The sequence below is a fragment of the Spea bombifrons genome, chromosome 4, assembly GCF_027358695.1.
Source record: "Spea bombifrons isolate aSpeBom1 chromosome 4, aSpeBom1.2.pri, whole genome shotgun sequence".
NCBI classification, from domain to species: Eukaryota; Metazoa; Chordata; class Amphibia; order Anura; family Pelobatidae; genus Spea; species Spea bombifrons.
In genome coordinates this window covers 20,324,176-20,342,145 of record NC_071090.1, presented here as the reverse complement: position 1 = coordinate 20,342,145, position 17,970 = coordinate 20,324,176, and the positions used below count along the sequence as shown (strand labels likewise).

The window sequence follows — 17,970 nt, the reverse complement described above, 5'->3', positions numbered from 1 at the left end:
ATCGGGACCGTCCCGCCTAAATCGTGACAGATGGGGGGCATGCAATAGCTTGCTACAGAGGAGATCTTTGATATCCCCAACCGACCCATTAACACAAAGGAGGCTGTGACATCTCAGCAATTTCCATAGACTACTTTAGAAGGTGATCTCATATCCTAGAGCTCCATATCTTTTTCTTTTTTTATGATCTTTATTTTCTTATATATAAAAAAAACCAAGGACATACAACATAAATACATACAGTCGGTACTTCGATAAAAGTTGAAATAGAAAGACCGTTAGCATATTGTTTCCCCTTATTATTATCGAGTAGCCGTTGAACAGTAACTATATAAAACGTATGATGACAGTATAGACTTCGAAGATGGAGCTGGAAAAAAAAAAAAGCTCCATATCTTAAAGGCACAGCGCATCTTTTAATGCAATGCAGGTGGCAACTTTGGAGAGGGAGGCTGGAGTCCTGGTCCTAGGTCAAGCATATGGCAGCTGGAAAGGTAAATATTTTGCTGGGCCTAGGGCAATGACCCCTATAAATAAGCCACTGGTTAGATGTAGTTTCCCTTTCCCAGTGTGTCACTGTTAACACTATTCGTTGATTGTAATATTTTTTATTTTTTAGACTATCTTGATCCACTTACATCTGTGAAGTACAAAAAAGTAAACACAAAATAAGCAAAGTAGTAGATGCCTGAATTATTTGGTCTACTGGATTTGTATGTTTAGCCCTTAGATCTCTCACTCCTAGAGTCTCACCTCCTGCATCTTCCCATATTTTCACTGCCCCCAGGCATCCTCAGTTCTCTTTGCTCTAAAGGTTATGTCTGGGTTTCTTCTTGCTAATTACTTTTTTTGTCTCTCTACATTCCAAGTCACCGTTATCTCTTCTGTGTCTCCTTAAAGAAAGGGGGGGAAAAAAGAAATAGTTACACTGGGATTGCTGGCACTTAGCTGGCTGAGGTTAACTGGTCGTACCATTAAATAGATCCAGATGTTCTGGGAGGACTGGTGAGACCGGAAGACACTGTTATTCTTATCCAGTGTGAAGTTTGCTGTGGAATAAAATTAAAAAAATGGTTCTCATGCACTTTGGAAGCTTGTTTCTCATGCATAGGTTCACGAATGACACTCAGGGGTTAGGACACTCAAAATATCTACTTGGGGATGGAGGAAATCTGCTCTTGTTTAAAGAAACAGTAGTATGTTACGTATAAGAGAGCATTTTTTAGTTCCCACTTTATAAACAGTGCTGTCCCTTCTACATGTTTTACCAGACCTATGCATCAGTGCAATTCTGACCCTGGACATATCTGTTTTGTATTGAAAAAGCGCTTAAATCTACCCCTCTTTCTTCCTACAAATGCTGTCCCTTGGAAACTTTTTCCATAGTTCCACTATGGCTGGCCAGGTGGTAGAGGCGTATTCCAATAATAGTCCATGCAGTAGGGGGCATTAGAAAAAAATAGAACTGCTGGGTCAGTTATTTAAAACATTTTTATTTAATATACCTCCTAATTCACGCAAAAAAATTGAATTTTGATCTTTAAGAAAGGGGCTAAAAATGAATTCAGCAGAAACCATCCATTAAAACCAATGGTTTTACATTTACAGAATTTCAATTTTGGGACAGTTTGAATAAAGGTTCTTGGAACTTTAGGAGGCCTATCATTCTGGCCAGCAAGCAAGTTCACGTCAGCTGAACATACCATGTAAAAATTCAAACATACATAACATGTGTGTAGGAAGTGGTATTGTACATCACATGGCCAGAACTGGCCATCTGGCAAACCGGGTCGCTTTCCTTTACGGACTCGCTTGCAGCAGACCTGTTCCCTTAGTTTGTAGCCATAGTCTGATTACACTATGAATAGTGCAAGAATATAAGAGTGTGGCTGGTGCGTCACTTATGGACCACGGGCCTTAAATAGCCAGGGTGACTTTATTCCCTAGTCAAACCCTGACTGTCACTGTAACCTGTATCATTGAAGTTATTCATGTCATCATGTTGTTCAAATAATAGGATGAGATTGGTGGGGTAGACATCAGAATAATGTGTGGAATAAGACAACTCAATTCAATAGGATCATTTAGGACAGATCAGAATGGCCAAACTGGCCTTGAAATATGGAGGAAAAGCTAAACTCTCGAGATCCATCATTCATGTCTGTATCCCTGGGACTTGGTAATTGCTTCCAGAGAGATTCCATCTATGGCTGTCACAGATGTGTTGCGAAACCACAATGCTGGAGACTGCATGACATCAGGGGAGGCAGCCAGGAAGCCCCATGGGTCCAACTCCCTGCAGTCACATACTAGGAAAAAGAACCATTGAAGATGCAAAAAAGCACGTATTAAAGTGGATATATATATATCTATATCTATATATATAGGGTAGTAGATATCTATCTATCTATCTATCTATCTATCTATCTATCTATCTATCTATCTATCTATCTGTATATGGCTACTAGGACCCCACCTAGGTCCAGTTCCACAGACCTGATGTGGCACAGTGTATAAATGACAATCAGAGAACAAATATATGCATGCTTATGTTTTATGTAAAAAAAAAATATTAAGCTGAATAAGAATTACATTATACTATCTTGGCATAATAATATGGATCGCACCAATCACATACCTGTCAATATGTTCAGAATCTTTAATTGTCTTAGGAACCAAATTATTCCAACTTTTGTACTTTCATTTAACCCTTGAGGACCCATTGCAACAAACACAGTTACCAGGATTTAATGAGTTAATGGGAAACCAGTTACAGGAACACATTAACATCCTTGGAGTGATATCTTGGCCTTAAGGTCATCATGTTCTAAATTCTAAATAAGGACATGTTTGTCCACAAGTGCTTTAATTGCTTATTTCCCACCTTTTGCTTATCACACAGGCAGTAATGATAAGGAAAATGTCTCCGGACTTTTGCTGTGAAAGAGCTTTGAAGAATACTCAGTGAGAAGAGGCAAATTGAATTAGCCAAACACTATCTACTGCCGTTTATGAAATGTAGACGACATCTGATATGGAAAAGGCAATAGAAGCACAATGTGAAAAAAGGGATCACTTGAAAATGTATCTCACCACCAAGTCCTGCACACTTTTTTCTCAACCAAGTCCTACACACTTTTTTCTCATAGATCGCTCAAGGAAACTACATTGACTTTACTGCCTTCTGTATCTGCAAATTCTAGAAAGTGTTTCACTGAAGTATTCTGCCCAAACTCTATTCTGTCCTAGGGAGGACTGTGTTCATTGTGTTCCTTCATTTACATGTTAAATATAGTGATTTGCAAGAAATCCTTATTTTTTTTCTCTCTTGTCTTTTGCTTCGGCAAATCAAGTTGGTTAGGAGGGCCCAAAGCAGGACACCATATCTTGTTGCTTATACATATGTCCATACATTCAATTTATGGCTCTCCTTTTGGAAGGTGGGTGGAGGTATGATGACCAAGGAGTGGAAAGCTGCATCTGGAAGCAGGGATAGCCCCAATATACAGTAAACTGGCAGGCAGAGCCAAACACCATTACTCCAGAATCAGTGGCTGTCCTGGAGGACTGAAAATCTGTTTTAGCACAATGTTGGAGCTGGGGGGGCTGAGGACAATACAATCAAGTCATTTAAATGACTGACTAAGAGTAACAGTCCCATAACAGATGGAGATCTCCAGTAAATGATCAACCTCGTATAAAACAGTCTGGAAAAGTATACATAAAAATCATGTGAACTCAACCGGCTGATATCCAAGCAAAGACTCACTGACTTCCTTTATCCTGCATTTTTTCCTACTTGGTCAATTAAATTTACTGCTTTGGGTAGAATCATTTCTCCTGAAAACTATGTTATTTTTTTTTACAGTATCTGATAATGTTTCCATACAATTCCTTTTTTCATTTAATTTCTCTATTTGGTCAACACTTGCTTTCTTTAAAACGATAAGAGTTAAGCCTTTTCACTTTATAGAGCCAAACATTATTGTGCTTCTAGGTCAAAGGCAACAAATCCAAGGTTGTCTATCGAGCATGAAACTCATGATCCTTTATAGCCTCGCAGGAGGTTGACATGGGGAAGGATCAAGAACACTGAGTGAATTTTAGTACTGTTGTGTTGAATGCCCAAACACTTTTCTGACATAATGTTTAATCATGTACAGTTATTTGCCATAAAAACTAAAAAAAAAGCTTTTTAAAAGCTTCTGTGTTGATGTATGTGAATAAACATTCATGGGAAATAATAACATGACCATGGCATGCATACATTACAAGAATTCACTTAAAAATGATCAGTTCTAGTAAATGATGTTACCTTCTTTCATGGATAACTGTCAATAATGCACAGCCAGGCTTGTTCCAGCTGGAAGTATCGTGAGAACTATTGTTCCACGACATCCAGACTCTTGGGAGATATCTGTTGGCTTTCGTTGGGTAGGCTGAAGCAGCAACCAGCGCCATCACCTCAAATAAAAAATGAAATTCATTGCTTGGTTCTGAAATGCAGGGAGAATAGGGCTTTTTTTGTCTTACAACTATAGATTTTTTTTCTTTTCATGTGGAAGAACACATTTTTCTCTCGTTGCGTGCTCTGAGAATATTTTTTTTTGTTTTCGGAAGGCTTGAAACAAACGTTCCCTATCACATGCCTAATTCTCATCACGTTTTTTCGCACACAATTGATATTTGAAATGTGAAATCACTGTACCAGTGTAAGCCACATTGTTCTCTGTGTCAAACAGAGGTTGGCTGGAACAGAAGAGCACTGAATCAGCATCACAATCGTGGCACTGCTCAAGACTTACAGTATCTACCGCTTTCTGCGAACTACAATGTTCCTTTGTTCTTCGCTATCAATAACAAGTGTGGCATAGCTCTGGAACTGAAAATACTTCAACACTCATCAGAAGATGAGTTGCCAATAAGCAGGCCTACCATTTACTCTTTCAGTTCCAGCTTCTACAGTAATGGGTTGAAAGAAGAGTTAGACCTCCCTTTCCAGTTATTAAGCATTACACATTGGCAAGTGCATCAAGAGTATCTTCCATTGAAGAATACCTGCAAAAGCTATATTGATGAAAAATACCCTGTAAAAATGCTTCAATTCAGTTCATAAAATGCCCTTAAGATCTATATTTCCCAAGTTTCATACAATAGCTGTATCCGTATATTTTCTTTTGAAATAACATGCCGGTCTTGGGCAATATTTTTTGTTTGGTCAGAGACTTGCATATAATAAATTAAAATAGTTTTTTTTAGGTCTTTTGGGCACCCTGAATGTCTTTAGTGAGGATTTTTTAAATCCTTGTGTGCAAGTTTACATTTTTTATTTCCCACAGTGGTCAGATTTAAAAACAAGTGCTTTAGTGCTGTAGTGATATAGTGCTTTTTTTTTTTAAGTTGGGAATTAAACAGTCCAATGTATTATTATTTTTATTATAATTTTTTTTATATAGCGCCTGTATGGGACATCAGTTCCTTAAGCTAAAGTTTGGCTGTTAGAAGCAATTGTTGTAACTTTAAAGTATGCTACAGGGGTAAACAAAGTCAAGACAGTAGTTTTAATGTTTCATAATCAATGTTAAAGATTAATTGCTAATATGAGTACCAGGGCCGATAACAGGATTATCACAACCAGATCATTATTCCGATTTCGTTTTAATTCTCTATGGCATTTTTCCATGTATATCTCCATGTTTTATGTGGCTGCCTAATAAATCGATCAAGATAATATTTATTTATCGCCAGGAACTCTGCACTATACATCGGTAAAAGTCGAACTGCGTTGCTATTGTTGTATGAATTTGTGGAGTCAGTTTAGCAAAGTCCCGTCTTTAATAAAACCATGACTCAGCTGCTGGCATTGGAAGTGAATTTTCTAAACATCCCCTCATATCCTGAGAAAGAAAAAAAAAAAAAGAACAAAAAAAAAAAAAAAAAAAGACACAGAAAATTCAGCCAGAATTGAAAACAGACTCCCAGTCACACTCACACAGAGGGGAGAGTATTGGGAGGGAGAGGGGGGAGATACGTACACAGAGCTGAAGAAAAATATTGGGAACAGAGTAAGTCAAGCTGGATAAGAGAAGGAAACATTCTTCTGGAGTCCCAAGTTAGATTTTCAGAGGATTTCCTACACCTCTCGCCTTCATTATGTATCTTCCAGCTCAAACATTTAAGGCCAGCCTCTAGATTGTGAAGGGAAACTAGAGAAAACGTAGCTGTTATCCAAAAAACGTTTCGAACATCTCAACATCAGTTCTAACTCCCAAGGTCATCGTCACTTACAAAGGGCAGAAGAAGATTTTTGGAAAAACAATTGCTTGAAGATGCTCATGTGGACAGTTGTGCAATATCTTGCCCTGTTTGAAGTCTCCTAACCTTTTGGCAAAAGGTGTCCCTCCCTCTTGCGTTTACTATTCCTGCCTTTTTTTCTCATCTTAAACCCAATGGAAAACTTTGTGAAACATTTCAACCTTTCAGAAATTTAACTGCAGGACTTCAGTAAGAAGAAATCCAGACAAGACAGAAAAAAAGTAACATCTGAAAACAGAACTGTGTATGTCTGCTGAAGGAGACATTGAATAAGGTAAATCAAAACATTTAACTTTTTTTGTTACGGGGGGTTGTTCAGTTAATGCGTTGTCAAAAGTTAAAACGAAAGGCTGCCAAAGTGATATTGTCATAATTTTGTTGGCAAGTGTCTTTTCAAAGTCTACCATGCCTCTACAACTCATACAGGAGGCTACGGATAAATTAGTAATTCTACTGCAAGAGTGTTGCAATTGCCACAGCAACCAATTAGATATCCGTGCTAATTGCCCCACTTTTGCAATGTCGCTCTAGAATTGTCCTTTACACGTGACGCCATGGCTTTAGCTCACATTGTATTCAATAACGGTTTGAAAAAAGACAAATAGCTGCCTATGAACAGTAAGAACAGAATTCAAACGTCAGACAGCTTTGGCTAAGTGCCAACTTAATACCATGGTTTGGTACGTCAAAACAAGTGATATCCTTAAAGACACAGCAGATATTATTGAGTCTTCGTGCACGACCAGAGGTCAGTAGTGGGTATTATACAGCATTCCAAAATGGAGATTTAAAAGAGAGAAGCAAGTTTTATTTGCAAATCTGCTTAATACTTGGTAGAACAACCTGGAAAGATTCAGTAGATAATCATAAGTTAGACAAAGTTCTTAAAATTGTTTTCAACTATGACGTAACATTGCAGTGGTCACCCCTTTTGGTATCTCTGACAATCTCTGTAAAGATCGTTTACTATGATTCTATTTACGGCATTTGAAGCTCATGTATTGTATGTGTTCAATGACAACATGTAAACTGTGTGTATCCTGGCAACAGACCACTAGGTCTACCTGACTGCCATTGGATGCTGGGAATCTCACGTGCCTGTTGGCAGTAAACTCGATTTAATCTACGGATGGTGGCGGAGATTTCTACGTATAAACTCTGGAGAAACCAGTCCAATGCATGTAACTGTAATTTCAAAAACAAACAAAAAAACAACAACCACAACGCAATGCTTTAAACAGATATATAAAAGTATCAAGGAGAATCTTCCTGGAAATGTAATGTGTTTTGCCAACCATTTCAGTGTATGATAGGGTTAAGGATAGGAATGCACCACAGTGGGCAACTTTGTGTGGGAGGGGTTAAAAATCAAAGCCATCAGTCTGTTTACTTTTAATCCCTTATTTTGTTTCACCCTTACATACTCTTTTTACTTTAAACTATTAATGCCCCCATAGAATTATTGAAGATGTAGGTGACAAATCAAAAGAAACAAATGTCTTCCTCTTGTGGACACTTATGCACAGTTCCTAAAGTTTTTTTTAGATATGATTTGTATAAAGGGTTAACTCATTTCTATTTTAAGGAGCTTAAGCCCCCTTGACAGCAAAGGGTTTAAAATGAATATCTTCTAAAATATGTTGGATAGCTTTCCAGAAACAGGTTTTGGAAGTACAAGTTTTGCTTTTATTTAAGCAGATTGTGCAATACCATCTTTCCTCAAATAGTTTGATTTCCAGAACCCTGGAGATCCCCTATTTGACTCATTAAAATATTGAGCCAAAATTTTAATTGTTAAGGGCTGTCTCTCTAAGAGGGGATTATGGCTACAATTACACATCCGTGCTCACACACACAATTACACATACGTGCTCACACACACAATTACACATACGTGCTCACACACAATTACACATCCATGCTCACACACACACAATTACACATCCGTGCTCACACACACAATTACACATCCATGCTCACACACACACAATTACACATCCATGCTCACACACACACAATTACACATCCATGCTCACACACACAAAATTACATATCCATGCTCTCACACAATTACACGTTCATGCTCTAACACACAATTACACATCCGTGCTCACACACACAATTACACATCCATGCTCACACACACACAATTACACATCCATGCTCACACAGACACAAACAATTACACATCTATGCTCACACACAATTACACATCCATGCTCACGCATACCTATACATAGATATGCATGCTCACATACACACATATATACAAACAAACATACATACATAACCACCTTGAGAGAGAGGTGCTCCCACTAGAAATTCAAAGAGGCAGCAGGGGAGGGAGAAAAAGTAGCCTGCTTAGAGTAGGTTAACTAGTCATAGAGAACAGAAACAAAAACCTAGTGAGTGTAGCAAAAAAGCTTTTATTTAATTCTGTATGCCCTTGCTGTCAGAGACGTTTGGTCTGCTCTTTTCCTCTCCCTCTAGCTGATTTCCTCCCCTTCACTCCAGCAGCTCCTTTACAGGCAGGGAGTACCCACCTTGGCAGAGACACAGTTTACATGCTGCAGACACAAGGTTTGTTTCAAATATGTAATATTACTGGCTGAACACCATAGGAATTGTAGTCCGGGGTAGTTGTGGCTAATCATTACCGGCCAAGCTACTGTAAACTAAAGTTCTCATGTTGCACAGGTACATGATGGTCTATTAGCTACTACCACCACGGTTATATAATTTTTCCTATTAATGAGTAACTAGCATTTGCCTCCCACCAGGAAACCTTTTCTCCTGAGCCAACAAAGATAGGCAATGGAGAGAAGGTAAGGAGGTATTGGGGAAAATCATGTGGACACCCATACAAATATGTTTAAGGTCTGAAACATAACAAGATCAGGGACCAAATATGGTTTGATATCTTAAAAAAGACATATGAATACAAGATGGATATTGTACTGAATTGGTACAATTGTTTCTATACATTAATCATTTTGTCTCATTCATAATTAGAGGCAAATTGTAAATTATTAAATACCTGTGTCTACATCTTGGAATTGTGGTTATTTAATACATGGATGAGTCCTTGAAGGATGCAAGTACAAACTGCATTCATGGGTCTAGACCATAGTTATTTTAGTGCTGGAGATAACAGATGCTGCAGCATAAATAGGACATAGGGCTTTGCTTATATCTTCACACAGTTGTCTGAGGCTTTGATGCTTTGGCTCAAGTTCAGTTGGAGACTTGTGCTCTTTCATGCCATTTGCTTCTCCATGGCTGGTGCTGACTCCATGTTATGTGGAAGACACACGTGCACAATGAATGATACTCTTAGTGGGTGTAGAATATGACATTTTTATTAAAACTGGGTAGCCATTGCAGGTAAAATATACCATTTATGTTCATATATTTATCTGTCTGTCTATTTATTGCTTTACATTTTATTTATAGAGCAACATAACATTCTGTAGCACTATAACAACATGGGAGAGTACAAGTTAACAATAACATTAAAACTGACAATATAGAAAACTGACAGTAACATTAACATATGCTTAGACATACTAGTACAGAAAGAGAAGAGGGCTCTGCTCTTGTGAGCTTCTATTATCTATCCATCTATTAGACATCTATATTTATTTCAATAAGGCTTTCTTTAATGCCAATAATCTTAACCGAGAACTTTTAGGGTTTGACAAGTTAAGGTTTCCATGAGGAACAAAGTTGATCCTTGCACAGAAGCTTCATGATGGGCTTTTAAAGGGTATTATTTCAAGAGTCTCAGGGTCAGCTGGTTTAGAAAGTTCCCAGGTATACTGATAAGCGTTCATGCTCACTTCCTGGACATGAAAAGGAGAGTGTAAATGGGAACATTGGGTGGTGGAAATATCTTGTTGATGTCTAAATGAACTCATCCTGAGGCTCTTCAAATAGTAACCCTTTAACAACCCATCTTTGGGTTTCACAAATGTTGGCAACCAAGGGGTTCTAATAACAGTTAACATATGAAAGTCATCAATTGCCAGGAAGTAAATATATTCTAAACCAAGTCACTTGTATTCACGTTGTCATATATATATATATATATATATATACCAGTGAGAAAAGAACCAGTTTGGATGCTCAGGTTTCATTAAATCAGAGTAGCTGTAGACTGTATGACCTTTGGAACCTGCACATTTACCCTGACCAAGACAGGTCTGTGTGTATGAAGTGCAAAGAACCTATCTTTGTTCGTTGGGGCATCTCTGTAACTCTGATGTGAATCCGGCAATCAAGTTATGCCTTTGATTTTGTGTTCGCCCCACTGGAAACATTTTTGTGGAAGGTCACGTGACCTGGAGTAGCAACTGAAGAAAGGTGAGCGCCAAGCCTTACATTCAATTAAAATGCTTCAGTGTGTGCAGTATGTACCTAAAAACAAACCGTAACCACAAAAACTACTGAGCACAGACGTTATTTCACATATGTGGTTGGAAACATAATCTAATAAACATCTTCACACATGCAGGACAAGAACTGAACCAGTAAACACAAGCACTACATAAGCAAGGCAAAGGCAGGCAACAACATACAGTTCTCTTCTCTTCTTCTTTCTCTCTCTCCCTTCTCTCTCTTTTTTTTTTTCATTCTACCGCAGCGCAGACCAAACCAGTACCAAACATACAGTATAAAGCCAAGAATCCAAATGATACTTGTTATGATAAAATGATAGCATCCATTGGTCGTGGTTAAACTTTTTCTGTATATTTTTAACTGTCTTGAGTGAGTGGAGAGTGAAATCCTAATACTGGTAAAACTCGGTAAACTGGCACTGGTAAATCGCTACATTCATGTATGAATTGTTTGAACTGGCGAGACACACTGTCTTATTTGTACTAAAAAAATATGTTTGCTTGTGGGTTTGTGTGAAATGAGGCCAGGAAAAAAAGTAAGAAACTATCATTTCCCTTCGCATTAGAAAATGTTGTACAAAAAAGCTGAGTTTGCAGGACTTTATGCTCAAAGTAAGGCTGGCAAATAATCGAGTTTTGGCTATGGACAAAGAAAGCAAATCTGAAAGATATTTTGTGCTGTAACAACCGTCAATTCAGTTAAGAAAAAAATGAAAGTATATATTATTGTACAGTATAGAAAATCAATGTACTGTGCCCTTGGAAAAGACACTGCCACAGTGTGCTTGGTGCTGGGCTGCCTCAAAGTTTAATTGGGTGGCTCTATGTTTACATACTGGGAGCACCCATGCACATATACCATTAAAGCTCCTCGACTAGTCATTTGCTAACAGTATTATGGGCTGGGTATAGCTGGGAAGTGAATTGACATTTGTGAGAATTAAACAAATATTTCTGACAGTCTTAAACAAATTGTGTGTTGCCTGACGAGCGGCTTGCCATAGCGACGGTCAACGTCATGCGGGGGTTTCAGGACTTTTTCCTCTACCTAAACACACTTCTGTTCTTTCTTCTGTAGCCTCATAGTGAACCAAGTGATCTACAGGGTGACATTCTACAGGGTGACATTCTACAGGGTGACATTCTACAGGGTGAAATTGCTCTGGCTTGTTTTTGGACTTTGCATGTATTCAGCCTGCCCAGCAGCTATGTTTTCATGGTCACGGTGCCTGGAGCAACCAAAGGGGGGGATCATAGACAGAGTACCTTGTTTCTAAAGCTATCCCCCTTTGACCAATGGTCCGGCATCTGAAAAACCCTACGTTAAAGGAATTACTATATTACTATTACTAATGATTGCCATCTTTTATTGGAATTAAAGCCAAATGTAACCTAAAAAGAGATTGATATCAAAACTGGTGAACGTAGTTCAATAATTATATGGCCTATCATACCTATCATCCTGTCAGATATTGTTTTGCTGCACAACCGTAATCTAAACATAATCAAAAAGCTGAAATCAAACACTTTTTTCATGGTCATAAATGTCACAAATCACTGTAAATAATGACATTCTAACCTATGGGCTACTTAGTAAATTATTACATAGCTCATAATTGTATCCAGAGGCCCACCAAGTTTTACACATGCCTGGTAAAGTTATAAGAGTGACCAGCAGTTAAGACAAGGACCAAGCAAGGTTGGAGGTCATAAAGCAGAGAGAGAGAGAGGACAGGGATATTAAATCAGTTTATTGGCTCTTATGCATTGTTAAGTTCTATGTGACTTTGGGAGTTATATATATAAAAAGTGATTCTGGTGCAAATTTTAAAAAGCAATTTTATCACCATAGCAACAAATGGAATGTTCTTGGTGATTGGAACACTCCACTAGTTGCACAAGGATCACTATCTATACATAGTCTTTATATCCACATGATATAGGTATTTATACATATTATACACCATCTTAATCAGTGCTTTCTCATGATCTACATCTTGTATTTTGCACCGTTTTCTATACGTCTTACAGCGTATTACAGCGTCAATTAAGATGGACCAGAATTGTAGGAAAAAAGCTATTATTGTTATTCTTCAGGATAGTAAACGCGCCTCCACTGTTAATGAAAGGTATTTTTCCATTCTAAAGGCAAACCAGCACATGAAATATTTTTGCTACTATATACAATCCTCTTATGTGGTTCATTGTACTTGGGCTATTTGCATTTTCCATTTTTGTTGCCGAGCAGCCTCAGAGATACGCCATAAAAATAGCCACTGTAATAGCGTAATTAAGGTTTCCGCAAATGTAACTGTAATGGAGCTACCCATGTTATTACAAACTACTGTCATATCTAGCCATGTAAAACATGTATTTGCCTTCCTAAGAATCCAAAGTGCTCTATCACAGCACCTACAGCATACAATGTGATTTTATGGAAACCTTGCTTAGGGTTGCATTAAGAGACCACTTTGTTTATTTTTAACATAATAAAAAAATACAACGCCAGTTAGCTTTAGAAGCTGCAGCTCTAGAGCTGCAGGGAAATGCCCCTTATATGGTCCTGTTTCCGCACACCACTGATTGGCTGCTTGAAATCAAGGGGCGTACTTTCTGGGCACGTGCTCACGGAGCCAGAGCTGGAGCTGACTGGTGGTAAGTTTCACATATGGGCACAGTCAACGTGTTTAGCCAAATATACCTCCTGCAAGCCTAGGAACTTGGAAATAAATGGTTTCACTTATAGCCCAAGGTTAACTGTAATTTTTAACATTGCTTTAAATGTCCATTTTTGTCTTCTTCTACTGAGGTTTAATGTGGCCAAGGAAAGCAAATAAATTGGCAAATGGTTTCAGAGACTGGGCCAATAAAATCCCAAATCTCTTACACGCGCATTTTATTTTCTTCTCTTGCATTAGGCCTGCCTGATGTGTGTGTCCAGAGGGAGATTTACGGCACACTTCTGACTGTATGTGATTTGGGGTGTTTACTTTTAAAATTAAATGAAGGTTTTATTCCAGAATACCATGAAGTGTTCCCTGTAGGATAACTGGGTCTCATTTTCATTTGCTAGTGCTCTTATTCCTTTGTAAAACGTTGAGTTAAGGCAGAAATTCTATCCAAGTGTGTGGAGGAGGACTGAAGGAAGATAATCTATCCTACGCTACAACATGTTTTCTTAATTGATGCAGTGAAGAATTCTCCTTTTCAAAGATTTGCAAAGCTGTTGATAGCAAATTTGACATATATACGGTATTTGAAAAACAAGAATCTTTTTGGTGAAAAGTAGATCTAAACTTTTGTTTTGTTGGTGGGGCTGGATTTCTAAGTGAGTTCACTCATGGTCCAAAAAAAAAGTTAATGTTTTGTAGGCACAGAATAGAGCAATCTAAATCAATGATCTATAAAGTGGCACCAGAACATTTTTTTCCTGCTATTGATACCACTTCCTCAACCTAGCAGCATACTTGGCTTTTTCTGATGCTTCACTACACTGACTACTCGCCTTCTTCTTCATTAAAATCAATCATAATAACTTCTAAGCAGGGCCATCCTTTGTAAAGGGCAAATGGTCCCACACTCACATGGGCCTGGCTCTCCCACAAGCCCTAGTAAAGGTACCACACAAGATAAGAGGCAGTTGGGAAGGATCGAGAGATGGAGATCTGTGAGAAGAGAACTATAGAAGCAAAAGAGATGGAGAGCTGTGAGACAGGGAGAGAAGGAAAGTGAATTTGTGTGTGTTGTTGTATGGCATTGGATAGTGTGTATGGATCTGAATGGTGTTTGAGTGTGTGTGTTAGCATATGGTGTTAGAGTGATTGTGTGTGCGGGTAAAGCCTCGGAGAGGAGAGTCAGAGCAAGTTTTTGATGCTAGTGTATGGCTTTAGAGTAACTAAGGTGTGGGGGGAGTATTTCACTGCCCCCGTCCAGCTAGATAGGACATTGCAGAGACAGGGATGCATGAGCACCTCTTTGATCGGAGGAGTGAAACAAGTAAATTGAAAAACAGCTAGGCAAATTGGGCATAGGAAATCTTTATTATGCTATTTAGCTAGCTTTAAAGTATGTATATATATATATATATATATATATATATTTAGAGATGAATTACAGAAAAGGCAGTAAATGGACAGCACACAGAGATAGTATAATTGATATGTATAGGGCAAGTATTGTTTGGACTAGCTCTATATTACTTGGTCACTACGCCTGGCTTGTCAACAAGGCTCTCCCTTGCCTCCTCAGCTGCATCTCACCATTACTGCACACATACAGCCAAGCAAAATGGTTGCTCTGCTAAACAGAACATGTTATAAGATAGAATCTATTTATACTCCAATTTTCACACAGTATATTTCCCAGAAATCTCATATGGAGGTTGAATAGGCCATATGGAAATGGCTTTCATCAGAACAGCATATTGCGTTTTTTCAGTTTCCTTTCTATTAAAAGAATCATCCCCCAAACCCAAAGGAATACTATTTTCCCACAGAAACACTCAATAGATTTAGTAATCTAATTCTTATTTTGTATGTTTTTAGGCATGTTGATTTGACAGTCTGAAAAATTAGGGGCTCTCTTAAAATCAGAGTTATTTATGTACCTGGCTTCATGCCAAACATGTGTTTCATTTTACAGCTACATTAGCAGGACATTTCCCCAGGGGTTTCAGCAGAAAGACATGGCCCACTTCTTTAAACCTTGTGAACTCGGCAAGCTATATTTCAGTGTTTCCTCTATGTTTTAGGTCTCAGTGACATTTAGCTACATCTTGGAATATGTTGCGCCATATAAAGTCATCTTAAAACTTTTCTCCAGATCCTCATTCCTTAAAAGAGCATTTTGAAAACATTCCAAGCATGCGTTTGTGCAGACTTTAATCATGAGAATCTAATTTTATTTACTTTTTGCACATTATTTTGGGGATCATCCCCCTGTAGTAGGGAATTTGTTTTATCTGAAACAGAAACATGGATTTGTGGTTCTAATAAAATGTTGCGTTGTTAATATCTTACTTAATTAATAGAGGTTAAAACAGATGCAAGAACGGAAATTCTAGATAGCATGGTTTCCTAAATTTAAAAGCTTGGTTCAACACTTGAGACCTTCTACACCGATCATCCATTATGACCACTGACAGGTGAAGTGAATAACACTGATAATCTGGTTATCATGGCTTCTGTCAGTGGGTGGGATATATTAGGAAGCAAGTGAACATTTTCTCCTCAAAGTTGATGTGTTAGAAGCAGGAGCAAGCTTAAGGATCATAGTGACTTTGACAAGGACCAAATTGTAATGGCTAGATGACTGGGTCAGAGCATCTCCAAAACGGCAGCTCTTGTGTGGTGTCCCTGGTCTGCAGTAGTCAGTACCTATTAAAAGGGGTCCAAGGAAGGAAAAACGGTGAGCCGGCAACAGGATCATGGGGGCAGCCAAGGCTCACTGATGGGCGTGGGGGGCGAAGGTTGGCCCGTGTGGTCAAATCCAACAGATGAGCTACTGTAGCTCAAATTGCTGAAAAGGTTAATAATGGTTCTGATAGAAAGGTGTCAGAACACACAGCGCATCACAATTTGGTGCGTATCCGACTGCGTCCATGAAGACCACACATTGTACCTTACAGGACTTAAAGTATCTGCTGCCAGATACCACAGCACACCTTCAGAGGTCTAGTGAGGTCCATGCCCCGATGGGTCAGGGCTGATGTGGGAAATACACAATATATGGCTGATCGGTGTAGGTTGACGGATGCTTGTAGGAAATAACAGGGGATAATTTCTTTCCACAGTCCCATGAAAAATAAAACAAGTATTAAAACAAGTACTACTGTGAGCATTTGAAATTGGAGAGGGAGATTGTTTGAACCATGCCTAGCAAGAGTGTGGCATTAGTCTGGGCCATGCTAGCTTAACCAGTCCACACCAGCTCACCCAGTGATGATATTTCTGGGTTATTCAGCTAGTATAAACTTAAACTAATTAAACTTAGGTAATTAGCATATTGAACAGCTTTGCCAAAATTCCCCTTTTCTACAAAACTGTTTATGAATACACATAGGAAATACTTACCCTTTTAGTTTCTTGATGAGATACAACATTATTACATACTTAAAAAAGTACAGAGTTAATGCAGAATTGTCTGTAATTCACTCAAAGTTTTTGGGAATTTAGTGAAGGATATATATATATATATATATATATATATATATATATACATATGCACACCAAGATGTGACCCAAAAAAAGTAACCTTATAGGCAGGGACTGTCTCGGTGTATTCTTCTCCTAATATTTTGTTCCAAGGTATTCATGAACTTTCTTCCAAGATATATTGTGCCATATCTTCACAGGTATTGCTGTTGCAATAGGAGCTAATTTTGTTGAAAGTCTATCTTGAAAATGTATGGTTTTGCCAATTAGGAAAAGTAGGATAATCAGTTTCCAAATGGGACAGTTGGGGGTATGATTAAGATCTTCCTGATGCACTGTGTAATTTAAGATAGTGTTCAGTTGTATATACGAGTAGAAGATACAAAGTCCATAATGTCGCTTCTGATTTAGCAAAATTACTGATTTTAGTGAAACTATTTTCCAATACAGAAGTTTGCATGCTTTAATGGTCAAGGCCTATCTATGTCTTCAGACAAAACTATCATAGATACATAACAACAGGATCTCTTTCCCATGCCACCATATTCTTATATCAAACCCAGTTAGTTCTAGACTTAACTCTTTAAGTGCAGAGGATATGAGTAATAGATTATTATCAGTATCTTACATAGTGTATGCGATTTAAACATGAAAGAAATCAAATTATTGGCTGCAGTTTCCACCACCAAGTATCATGATAACCCATCCTTCAAAGCGTCTGTTATCTTTATTGTATCAGTCACTGAATTAGAAATCAAAGTCTTATAGCATCATTCTTGGTACATCACAGGGTAAAATCAGGGCCTGCCCCTTGGGATTCTAATGGGCTAGGAAGACTACACTTTCTTCTCCTCTTCACAGCCATTCCAAGAGTTCCCCCTCATTTGGTGTTCTGCTATTAATTTACATCCCCATTCAAGCGCAGAAGTTGTTGGTGGTGACATTTTCAAGAAGCCTACACACAGCTTTACTGCTTGAGTGAGGTTTAACCAGGTAGATAGATGGAGAATGATACAACAACAACATACGTACACTTACTCCTCTAAGACAGGAGAGCACCTTGCAGCCTCATACATGGTAGGGTTGGTCCTCAATGTCCACACAAG

At 38.3% G+C, this 17,970-nt stretch overlaps 1 protein-coding gene across 1 annotated transcript in view; it reads left to right on the top strand.

The window, feature by feature from the left end:
* Window positions 1-5,616: 5,616 nt before the first annotated feature.
* Window positions 5,617-17,970, top strand: part of PDGFRB (platelet derived growth factor receptor beta) — a 49,076-nt gene continuing 36,722 nt past the window's right edge. The window contains exon 1 of the mRNA XM_053463612.1: window positions 5,617-6,589. The gene's annotated coding sequence lies outside the window, so the exon portion shown is untranslated. The remainder of the gene's footprint in view (window positions 6,590-17,970) is intronic.